At 34.2% G+C, this 12,007-nt stretch overlaps 1 long non-coding RNA gene across 1 annotated transcript in view; it reads left to right on the plus strand.

Moving 5' to 3' along the window:
• Positions 1–12,007, plus strand: part of LOC119638897 — a 222,355-nt gene that overhangs the window by 176,561 nt on the left and 33,787 nt on the right. The gene's annotated exons all lie outside the window — the stretch shown is intronic.

Here is a 12,007-nt window from a genome sequence, read left to right on the forward strand (position 1 = left end):
ACTTTGCCTAAAAAAATATTGCTTTTTATTCAAAATATATATCTGTAGTATTAATAAATCCCCGATCAGGTTCACCCAATGTTTGGATTATTTTATTTTTGTGTAATTTGCTTAAGAATCAACTGAGTAAGTTTTGTCATGACTTCGTGGGCTTGAGTAAGATTGTCATACCAGATTCATTTCATTACTATTTTGAGTATAGGAGGAAGTAGATAACGATCATATCGGAGAACAAGGAAATGATCGTATGAAGGTAATTGAGGACAAATGGGCAAGATGTTAAAGCATACAAATCTATAAAAATTGATTACCAGCTGATTGTGTCTGCGGTGGTTCATTTAGCATGGGAAGAATAAATGGGGTAAAGATAGTTTCTTCACTGAGATCCCATGTCCAAGTTTCCCAGATCGGGTCTTTGTATCCATTTACTCTTCTCGTTACGCATGCTTCACTGCTACTCGTATTGTTGGCGATAATTTTTCCCACTTTTTGAACAAACTCATTGGTGTTTCTTGTGTTAAGTCCGAGGCTTTCAGTTTACTGAGCGGAACGAACGAATTATACTTTGCTTCATAAAAAATAAATATGTAAAGCAATTTTACTATTGCAAGACGCACATTTATCAGGGGGATCAGTTGACATGGTGCGATGGTCTTCTAGCTGACATATCTTGGCAGTTTAATTCACGAGAAGGCCAATGCGTTAGTTGTTTGTATTAGTTAGCAAAATAGGGAAGATTTTGCAATTTAAAGCTTGAAAATTCGATAAAAAAGAATTGAAAAAATTTGCGAACTGCTGTTGCCCATCCGTACCAAAGATAAAGAAACGAAGAGGTAGGATGGAGAAGATATTATGCAAAACTTCTTTTTACCTCCCAGTAACAAATTTTTCGAATAAATCATATTTCGACTTTTCAAAAGAAAATCTTTAGCTATGAGATGACAAGGCAATAACAGATGAGAGCGCCATACTTCAGTGAATTGCTTTTTTTTACGCCGCCTAAGCACAAGTAACAAAGACATTAGCAAATGTATGTGTAGGGAAGATTAAAACTACAATTTGTAAAAAAATTAAAAGAATTTCGTGGGACGGGGCTTGTCTTCACTCGACGGTATAAAGTTCATGCAATTTTGCATAAAAAATTTGAAGTTCAAACTTCTTCTTATGTAGTTCGACAAAATTTGTTGGAATTAAAGGCTTGAAATTCGCCCTTTCTGTCGTATATGGGCGGAAGTTTTCACCTCACGCACCTCATGCTCAACGAAACAATAAAATTATCAAAGTCAAAAAGGGTCCAAAAAAATTAGCAAGATTTGCAATGGGTACGCCCATTTTTGCTTTAGACTTCATGTTCATTTTAGTTGCAAGTTGCGCGGGCGCGAAATTTGATCGCAATGTAGAATATTTTTAAATTCGAGAACACATACACAACAACTCTTAGTTCATTTGTTGATACGATTTGAGAAACATTATGATGGTTGAAATAAATTCCAGAAGTAAAAAGTGCGACGAGCACCAGCAATTAAGACTATCTATCATGTCTTCTTTTTTTAAAAGTTACTAAATGATCAATAAATTTAAAATTTTTATTGTTATTATCTTGTGCAAGTACTTTCAAGATATCCATAGAGTTAGACGGTCCGAAAAGAAGTCTTTAAAACGCTCGAACTCAAATTGCAAAAAGCATTTCATCAGACTTTCAAGAGGTCGGAGTAGATATTGGTACTAAGTGTCAGATAGTAAATCGCAACAGCATGTATGTTAGCGTTTTTTGCTTATTGTCGATAGAGTTTGCTTACTCCAGTTACCCCAAACTTAATCTATTTATCGGTGTCTTGAAAGCATTGTCATTAGATCGTCAAGTGCATTACGCCAATTTTGAAACTTGAACCATTTTCTCTTAATTGATATCTCAAAAGCTATTAACATCAGCTTCTTTTTCTACCTTCCATAGTCAGTCCGCCATGATTTAATAAATTTTATGTGACGTAACCCATGCATTTATTTGTAATTTTACTATATTTTATATACTTTTACTAATTTTTTTTTTTTTAAACTATAAACAAAAAATGAGTTAATGGTAGGAACATACACTATAACCTAATTGTAAGCACTTTGCTTAAAATGTCGGGAAGAATAATTGGCTGAGCAATAGTATAAGAAAGATGACGAATTGCAATATAGTGACGCTGTTAGTAGCGTTCTTGCCGACTTTCAGGTTATGCGGCCGCATGTTTCGAAAATCTCAATTAGTTTTCTGATTTTCACTAAAAGCAAATTTTGTTATTATGAGTGGAAAGACGACTTTGGATTACCTAAACATGAATGTGCATTATATTTTCGGACAAGTAGAAACTTAAAATACATAGAGAGAGAGAGACAGAGAGAGAAAGAGAGAGAGAGGGAGAGAGAGAGAGAGAGAGAGATTCCTATGAGTGACATTTGAAACTGTAGGCAGACTTTCAGTCTAGTGTTCAATAATTCCGTCATATGGTGTTTCCATGACAAAAGAAACGAAAGGAAACGAAACTTGTGCTTGCAAAGACACTAAGAAACAAACAAAATTATAATTATCATCATCATTTGTTGTAATTTGTAAGTTACTAAATTAAAGCGAAAAACAAAGGTATTAATAGCATACAGCATTCTATGAAAGTAATTTCGAGAAAGCGTAGAAGAGAAGAGAACAATGTTTATAGCAATAAATTGTAATCCTTACGATAGATTTCGTAACCATCTGCCCGTTTAAAATTAGAAAAGCAAAATAATATATATCTTTGGAGTTGTGTCAATAGTAGTATAATACAATAAAGCGAACGTATGTACAAACGTAAGAAGTGCAAATATTCGTAGCAATATTTGGGTTTTGAGGTGTCATCATTCGTAATGAATATATAAACGGTACCCGAATTCGTTCGAACATGCCTTGCAAAAGGCAGCAACCTTTCGGCTCAACCACCAGCGATATTCCAGTTATTCCGGATAGCTTTGAATTTACAAATTAACTCAATTCGCCTCAACACATCAACCTGTTAATAGATTCCGAAATCTTTTTTTGATTTTTCTGCATTGGATAAATGATTATGAGATTTTTAATCCAGGTAGGGTGTTCAGGAGCAACCTAAATGAGGCTTATAGCCTAATTTCCTTATCTTTTAATGCCCCTGCAATGCCAACGACTTACGTGAACTAATAGTTGAATCCTATTAGTTGAAATCCCAATGCGGTGTTTGAGTAGTAATGATGGACACGTTGTGCATTTTTTTTTTTTTTTTTTTTTATAATATGTTTCAATTAAATGTTGTTGTTTTAAGGCTCTCTAACTGAATTGTAATTAGGTTAGGCCTTCAAATTTATAACTGAATCTTTGCTGAAATTAAATAAAAACTAAAACTACCATGTGAATGCGTTCCTAGTGACGAAACAATCCAACTGACACCATCAATTATAATCTTATATAATAGGTGTGTGAATAAGAACGTTAAGAGTTACTTTGTTCAAAGTATCGCTCAACAATAGCGAATTGCTTTTCTCGTCTTTTATGCAAAATATCAATTAAATGTGAAGCGGACAACAGATCGTTTGAGCCTATCCATAAAAGGACCCATAGTTAGGTATCGCCAAAAGAATGGAAGCTCCATCCAAACCACCTTGCGAACAATTAATAAGTCCATGCTAATCAGAAAGAGCTAGCGTCTGCTAGCAATAGCGGCGGCGGTTGCTGTACTGCAGTTTAAAACAGGAAACATTTCCTGAGTGCGTTGCTGTTGATAGACTTGCCTGATGATTCATTCATTTGGTTGGACAAATCGTGTTATATTACACCCAACTGACCCTCCCACCCATTCAAATATAGCCACCATAGATACGCACCTAGATAGCCGATAGTAATGGTCCAACTCCCACTCCTGCTCATCTCTCGTAAGGATCTAGCGGCACTATCCTTCGTATTAAGCAAGAAAAGTAAAATTTCCCGCGAACGGGTGTACGCTCTTAAATTATAGGCTTCTAAGAAACTATAGGGTGCACGCTTGAGTGGGATAACTGCTTTTAATTTAATCACACACACTCCTAAAACGATGGCGAAATCATGTTCACAATAACATAATGTAGAGAAGTTACACAAGTTTTTCAAAGATCAAAGACAGGCTCGAAACGGGAATGACTAACTACTATCTAACTAAGTAATAAGGCAATTGTCGATTTAACACTTTATTTACATTTTTGAAATTGACCACTCCTTCTTTTTTTTTTTTTTTTTAAATTAATTGAAGTCGATTATTTAAGAAGCTTGAAAAGGAGCGAACTAATATGCGTAATTATTATGAGTAAGAAATTTGTTTGTAAGCTTTCGGGCCTTTTAAGCCTGCGAAACTATCCTTATGAAGCTTAATAGCTTCGTGAGAGTCGAAGGCCAAGCTGAGCTGCAACAACAATTTGAACACATATCAGCTGGTGCTAAGTGGTGCTCTTTTTATAAAAATGATGCCATTAATATTAAAATTGTAATGAAAATATTTATTTGCATGTTATCAGCGTACACGGTCTGCATATTGAAGCGATTTCGCTCTTGGCTACAGATGGTTATTTGATTTGATGATATTGATTAGCATCTAAAAGCAACAAGCAACAGAATTGCTTACGAACTGGAGTAGTCTTTAATATATTAAAGGAAAAGCTTCCTTCATATACAAGCAAAAAAGTGCAATTTGCATTAAGCGGTGTATCTTAAGTAATGATCAGAGAGATTGTTTAATATCTTTTAAATGCAATTAGTGACTTGTTTTTAATAAAAAATAAAGTACTAACGAATCTGTCAAAGAATTTTTAGAACGATATGCTTTTTAGAACGAATGCTTACATAACGTTCAACTGATCTATATATAATACTTAGATTGATCGAAAGGTATCAAGGCAGCTCGTCATCACATCCTTCAAAGCAAGGATGCATGAGCTGTAGGCTAATAATGGATAATTGATAGCTGAAAGTATTTTGTTTATAGGCAATTATTAATTGTTTATAAAAGAACCAACCACCTGAGAAACTTTAATCTTTAAACTGCTCTTCGTTGCAAGGAACCAATCATAAAACAATGGGATGATATTCTCGCAATAGTCAAGCGAGATTGAATGTAATTGGTGACAAAAACTCGATGCACTTGCAGATGAATCTCAGCCATTCGGTGTATGTGCCCTTTATATGCGTCCGCATGGTGGTCGTCAGGCATGGTTATAGAAAGAGACGAGAGTGGTGTTTGTGAATATTCGCCTCGAAAATAGAGACACCAAGTACAATGGGAAAGACCATTGCGGCTAGATTGTTCCAAAGCGCGATAGTATGTCGTACGAGATGCAAGCAAATCTAGGACGAGAGGGTGGGAACGTTAACAAAGCGAAGTGATGATGTTCAAGAACTTAATTGGTGGACAAATCTCTTTAACACTTCTCCTGAATGTAGCTGCAAAAAAGCACGACACAGCGTACATCACGCTGATGCTCAAGGACATTGAGAGTTTTGAATACACTTTCCTCGCCCATGCGTAGCTGTATTTCGCTGTATGCGGTTGAGGGCCTCTAAGCAAGATTTGGAGGCAAAATGCGTCAAGTAGTTTTGTTGAATCATATGGACGGACGTAACAGATGTATGGATAGACGGACAGACAGGCGAACTGTCATGTATGTCAATATGTTTCTAACGAAAAAAAAAAACCAAGGTTAGTAGATAAAAGAGTCATGTTAAGTTCATCCAATTTTTGTTAACAAGTAACTTGAACATTTTCACAAACGTAACTAATCACAATTTCTGTCAGTGGTGCGGAGAAGATACAATATTGTCATCGTAAACGAAAACCGCATCATTTTAAGATGATCACATGACTTTGTCAAGGAGCTGAGGTAGGAAAAAAAAGCAAAACAAAACCAGAAGTTTTTCACAATATTTAGCTATGCCACACTACATATAACTTTAATCAACTATTAACAAACTAAACAACCAACCAACCAAGCGTCCACTTACTTACCAACCAAGCGAACAACTATCCAGCCATCCAATATTATTAATACAAAAACAAATGAGCGGAAAATCTTGAAAAGTCTTCGTTTCACAACAATTACTTTTTGTATGCATGTACGGAGAAGGTAGTGTAAGAAAAAAAAAAAAAAAAAAAAGCTCAGAGAATAGGAAAAGAAGACACATTCATATATAACATGGTTGTGACACGTTATCGCGACCACTGCAGAAAAAGTGAAATAAGTGAAGAAAACGAGCAACAGATATAAGACCTTCCCACTTAACATTTGTCATAAATTTTCTTTCTTCTTTAGGCGTCGTCATCATCGCTAACATCCACATCATCATTATCATCGTCATCATCATCATCATTATAACGAAGTATGCACAACATTGTTACGGCTTTTTTCGTTGAAACTTAATAAATAATTATAACATTCCCTCTGGTTTTCAGAGTTGATTACATGAATTGGCTAAATGTCGCATTTTGAGCCCTTGTCACAATGTTTCCCGTCTTCTTTTGCTGCTATTATGTTATACAGTAATTAACTCTTGATATGTTGTAGATACATACGGTAATAATTTTTAAGCAACAGCAACAAGAACCACAACCATTTTTTTCTTCGTCTTCGTCTTCGTCTTCTTTTATTTATTTATTTTTTTTTTATAATTTTTTTTTTTTTTTTTGTATAAGAATTCTCATGTGCAGCATGATTTCGTTTATATGGTGTAGTGTTTTTGTGTGATGAACAGGTGTGCGCATGCGTAAAAGTGTCTTAATTATATGCGCTTACATACCAAGCGTAAAAATCATAAACTATCTAAAAACCACAACGGAGTTAAAACAACTGTAAATGAAAATTTTCAGTTATCAGTAATTGAGAGAGAGATTTTTAAAAATCTTGCTTAATTAATCAAACAAAAAAAACTTTTCAAATAATATGTAAACGGTGTAGTATTTTTATCAACAGATGATAAGGTTTACAATAACAAAAAATTATTTTAATCAATAGAAGAGAGTTTTCCGTTTATCCATAGAATAAGAAAAGTTGTACGCAATCTTAGATCCCTTTCAGCACATGTCCACAAACATTGCGATCTTTCATAAGCTTAAAATACTGTTACGAAAGTCTCACACCTGATGATTTACGTATGCATATGTTAGAAATTGTTAACCCCAAATTTTAACGGAAGCGATGGCAATCTTGTAACCGAACCCATACGGTTAATTTTTGCTTCATATCCTCAACTGTTACGTAGTATGGTAAAATGACAGTACCTGATCAAAAAGACACAGAACTTGATATATTGCAGTATAGAAATATATAAAATAAAGCTTTATCTTATTTATATCTCTTAATTATATGTAACGGCATTAATCAAATTTTGTAAATTATCTGATTCCATGAACATCTTAGGCACACGCATTCCCATATCATATAAGTGTCGGGTACTCCCCCTGGGGGGAGTAAAATATTATAATTAAACCGAAGACTTACAATTTTCCAGGCTTCCATTCTTATGTCCTTTCCGAAGTCTCCAAATATATTAAAAAGTTCACTTAATCGGTCGACGTGTGCGACACCTTTTGTTCATTATACCAAAAATGTCACAAATGATTTACTTCTAAGCATTGTCCACCGTTAGTTGCTACTTTTTCCATCTTTCACTCTTTTGAGACTGACCATCCATCCATAAGAGAATGTAATTTCGAAGATAACGCCATAAGAAGAGACAACAAGTCCTACTTGAAGAGACAAGAAGTGATCGCTTGAAAGTAATGTTAATCAGAAGGACTAACTTCCTATTGACACCTCCTATTGACACCTGTGACGGGGTCCAGTTGAATGTTACTCGCAGTTACTTGACGAATCTCCCCGTACTTGGTCCAAGGTCGTTATAACGAAATATCACAAAATTTGGCTCGATTGTATAATTCGATCTCACAAATCATTGCAATGATTGTGTCATGAATAACTAGCTAAGCGCATATTTTTACTATTTTTCTCAAAGATTCGTTATTGCATCATAGCCCAGTGCCTCTTACTTAAAGCAAATTGATTAAATTAGATGATTCGATGATGAAATTGCCGATGAATGCAAATCGTCGCAGACATGCCTAACACAAACAAACAAACAAACAAACAAACAAATTGAAATTGTTTGTTGGAAATAATATCGTATATAATGCTCCAAAGCTGATAACTGTTGATATATATTTTCTGGCTTCATTATAAAATGACTTTTGCAAATCTTTCCGACAGTAATGGATACGCTTGACATATTGATACGATTAATATTATGTCACATTAAGATTTCGTCACAAATTTCGGTTTTCACTTAAATGTAACGAGCTCGTCTTATGCCCTATGCGTTAACTATTCCGATGAAGATTCCCAATGAATGAACTGAGCGAGCGTTTTCTAAAAGTGCTGTTGCAGTGTAAAAGATGTTTAAATTTGCTTCATAGATGGTGTTGGTAATTTTGTGTAGCGTTATGTCGCCACACAATTGAGATGAGAACAAAAGAAGCTAAAATTCAATTCGATTATTTTCGTTCAACTATTTCGTTGAAACTTTCCTAAACGAAATTGAAAGTAAATCAATCTCATTAGTTTTGATTGAAAGCATTTTTTAAAATTGTCTTTCAATTTCATTCAAAAATGTACAGCAATCGTTAGATCTACAAGTTTTCGATGTTAATTCTATTTACGTTTCGCGTTTGAAAAAGAATTTCTCATGAAATTTACTTTCAAGTCGAGAAAAAGAGTTTGTTCATAGTTAGTTCATTAATTACGGCTTTTAAATGCCTTATACCTGAATTATTGTCAACCCAAACGGCTAAGGTCGAAATTTTTCTTTTTTCATTTGTCATTTTAACTATAAATTTTTATGTTAATAATTTCAAGTTTTTGACTTTTTTTTCATTCTTTTGAGACATTAAAGCCCAACATGTCTTAATTTATGCACCCATATCAGCGAATTGTGGCAAATGTTTCCGTCTTCTATAAGTAACTTTTAAAAAGAAAAACAAAAAAAAAAAAAGGAGAAGAAGAAGAAGAAAAACGACAAAGACATTTCTTTCCATAGAAGATTCATAAGCAAGAAAATGCGAACATGCAACAAGAAATGTCCTCAAGCGACAAGTGCACTATGTCTTTCTGGGTTTTGTAAGACTCAACTAACTTTCGCATATACACATAAACATACATTACACATTTATACATATACATAGTTCGAGAGAAAAGGTAAAGACATATATGAGCACACACTTGATCAATGTCAAGTGCATGTCGAGACTTAAAGCAGTAAGCGCAACAGAAGAAAAACAAAGTCCAAGAATAAGTAGAAGTGAAGAAGTTTAAGTATATTTCTTAGGAAAGCTATAGACAGTCGGTTGGTTGACCAAAAGAGACAACTTCAATATGCTCGCTTGCACGTTTAAATATGTACATGTGCATGTTCATATGCATGTGCATCATGTGCATATGCTTGTGCATATGTACTTGATGTTCAGATATCTAAGGCTCATGAATATTTAAACGTCACATTTCGTCGCACTTTTCGCGGCATTGACCGCATTAATAATGTGAATGTAAGTATATCTGTCCATCCCCTCTAACAAACACGACTGTATGTCGATCTTCGTTATTATTGTTTCACACAAATAACTGTCGTCGTTGTTATTATTGTCTTTTTGTTAGTATATGACGAAGACTTTCTTCTCTCTTAAAACGTTTTGAACGTTGAAAATTTTTGAGGTAAATATTTGTTATATTTAAGGGCTGCACAAGTGTGTTTGTCTTTTACGTGCTTTTTTTTTTTTTTTTTTTTTTTTACCTTCGCAGTTAACGATACGCGATGGATTTTCATTATATAAGATAAACTCTATACAACATACGACAATAACAATATCAACCTTATAACAATACAAGTGTCTGTCTTTCTACTTAGTATTATTATTATTATTATTATTATTGTCTGTTTGGCGATCAAATGAAATGGATTTAATTTCATGCCATAGCAGTTAAGGAATTTTCTTGTTTATTATTCTTCCGTATCGTTTTGGTTCTTTTTCTTCAAGGTTCCTCAATTTCACACAACCTGAAGGGCTTTTATAAAACCCTTTTATTTCACTTTGTAAGGTTGTTTGTTAATGACATTTAATAGCTGCTCTCTTGGAATTTTCGGTTAGCATTATCGTCAATGATCTCCTGTTTTCTTTTCTTTGATATTTCTTTTTTTCTTTTTTTTTTTTTGTTTTTGTTGTTGTTATTGTCGTTTTTAATCATTACCAAAGCTCACGCTAATTTTATGGAGTTTTTAATTCACTTGTCTCAGCACATAGTATAAAAGACGCAGGTGTCCAAGTTAAAATAATGTCACGGTTATTAAATTAATAAACCCATTAATAGTATAATATATTAAGTTTAAAGTTAATATGGCTGCATATAAGGAACACGTACACTCAGCTGATTTACATTCATTTCCTGGCAGTTTCTAAAAGTGCGCTTTTGTTATAACTGCTACTTCTCAACTATAAACAAGGTGACGACGTAGACGACGAATGTGAAACATAGCTATTGGTACAGTAAACGGAAGAGGAAGAACGGATGTGCCAAGGCTTCGAAGGAAAAGGCAGAGACCAAGAGCGAGAGCGAGAGCGAGGAGCAAATATTATCTTGAATGGGGGATCAAGTGCAAGTTCCACTGACTACAATATCATTCATGTTCTTGGCTTCAAATATCAGTGGAGAGGAGTTCACTTTGGCCGCAGCTGTAGTCAATCCACCAGCCAGTAAAGGCGGACTGAGTATCCATCCATTGGGCTCCGAATCGCCAACGCTATGCAACATTACTTTCCTTCTAATCCACAAAGTACCTAGCGCGAATTCAACAAGTGTTAAAAACCTCGTGCAACAATTTTTTTCTTCAATACTTGTTAGTAAGCAGTTACGATCGCAATGCTTCATAAAAATACTTGAAAAATTTAAATCTTAAGATTGTATACAAAAATAACTGAGCAAAGATCGGATGGGTAGATAGACGGATGGACAGACAAACTTAAATCCACTCGTCCTCCCACGCTCGTCAGCGCAAGTAAGTCAAAGTGTAATCAATATCCTTGAAGAAGAACGGTCGTCTCCTTGCTTACTTTATATAGGTCTTCCCCAATAACGTTTGCTATATGTACTGTAATTACCATCATTTCCATGTTTAGCAGCGACTTTGCTTTTACTTAGTTGGTTGTCTTTTTAAGTGGAAATAAAGTTAAGCCAAAATTTTTGTAAAATGTAAATCATATTTTCGAACGAAAGGAGTAATATAAAGACTAATGCGTCATTTTACTTCTACTAAGTATCAGAGAGAATGTATTACTGTTGCGAAGAGCTTGGAAGCTTTTTAGAAGATTTTCAGATGCATCCCTCTCAAGTATTACTTCTCGTTAGAAATTAGCACAAATTCCTTTCAATGGATTTAGTTTTGTTTAGTTGAGTAGTTTTTCGTTTTTCTCGTTTTTCGTTTCCTTCCCTTTGTCCTTTTTATATATGGTTTTGTAACCTTTCTTTAAAAAGTACTTGATATCTTTATTAATATTTCTTCTTGTTTTTCGGTTTCTTTGAGTCTTCGTATGCAGCCAAGTGTGATGGAATAAAATAAATTGAGTTTCTCTTCATTTACATTTCTTTAAAATTAAATATATGTGTGCAATACACGTATACAGTGCACAGCCGATGGCTATGGATTTTTAAACTTAACCGTGCCCAGACACGCATTGTCTCTAATAAAGTGCGTTTACGATAAATACGAGTAAACAATTCAAGAGATTTTGGAAATCGCGAAAATAATAGAAAATCAAATATAAAACGAAATTAACCCAAACAATTAAATATAAAAAATATCACAGACATACATACATATATCGTAACAATTATTCACACATTCAACCATCCATCCATCCATTACCAATAATGTGCATTAGGATTAAATATGAAA

Source organism: Glossina fuscipes, unplaced genomic scaffold, assembly GCF_014805625.2.
Source record: "Glossina fuscipes isolate IAEA_lab_2018 unplaced genomic scaffold, Yale_Gfus_2 0, whole genome shotgun sequence".
NCBI classification, from domain to species: Eukaryota; Metazoa; Arthropoda; class Insecta; order Diptera; family Glossinidae; genus Glossina; species Glossina fuscipes.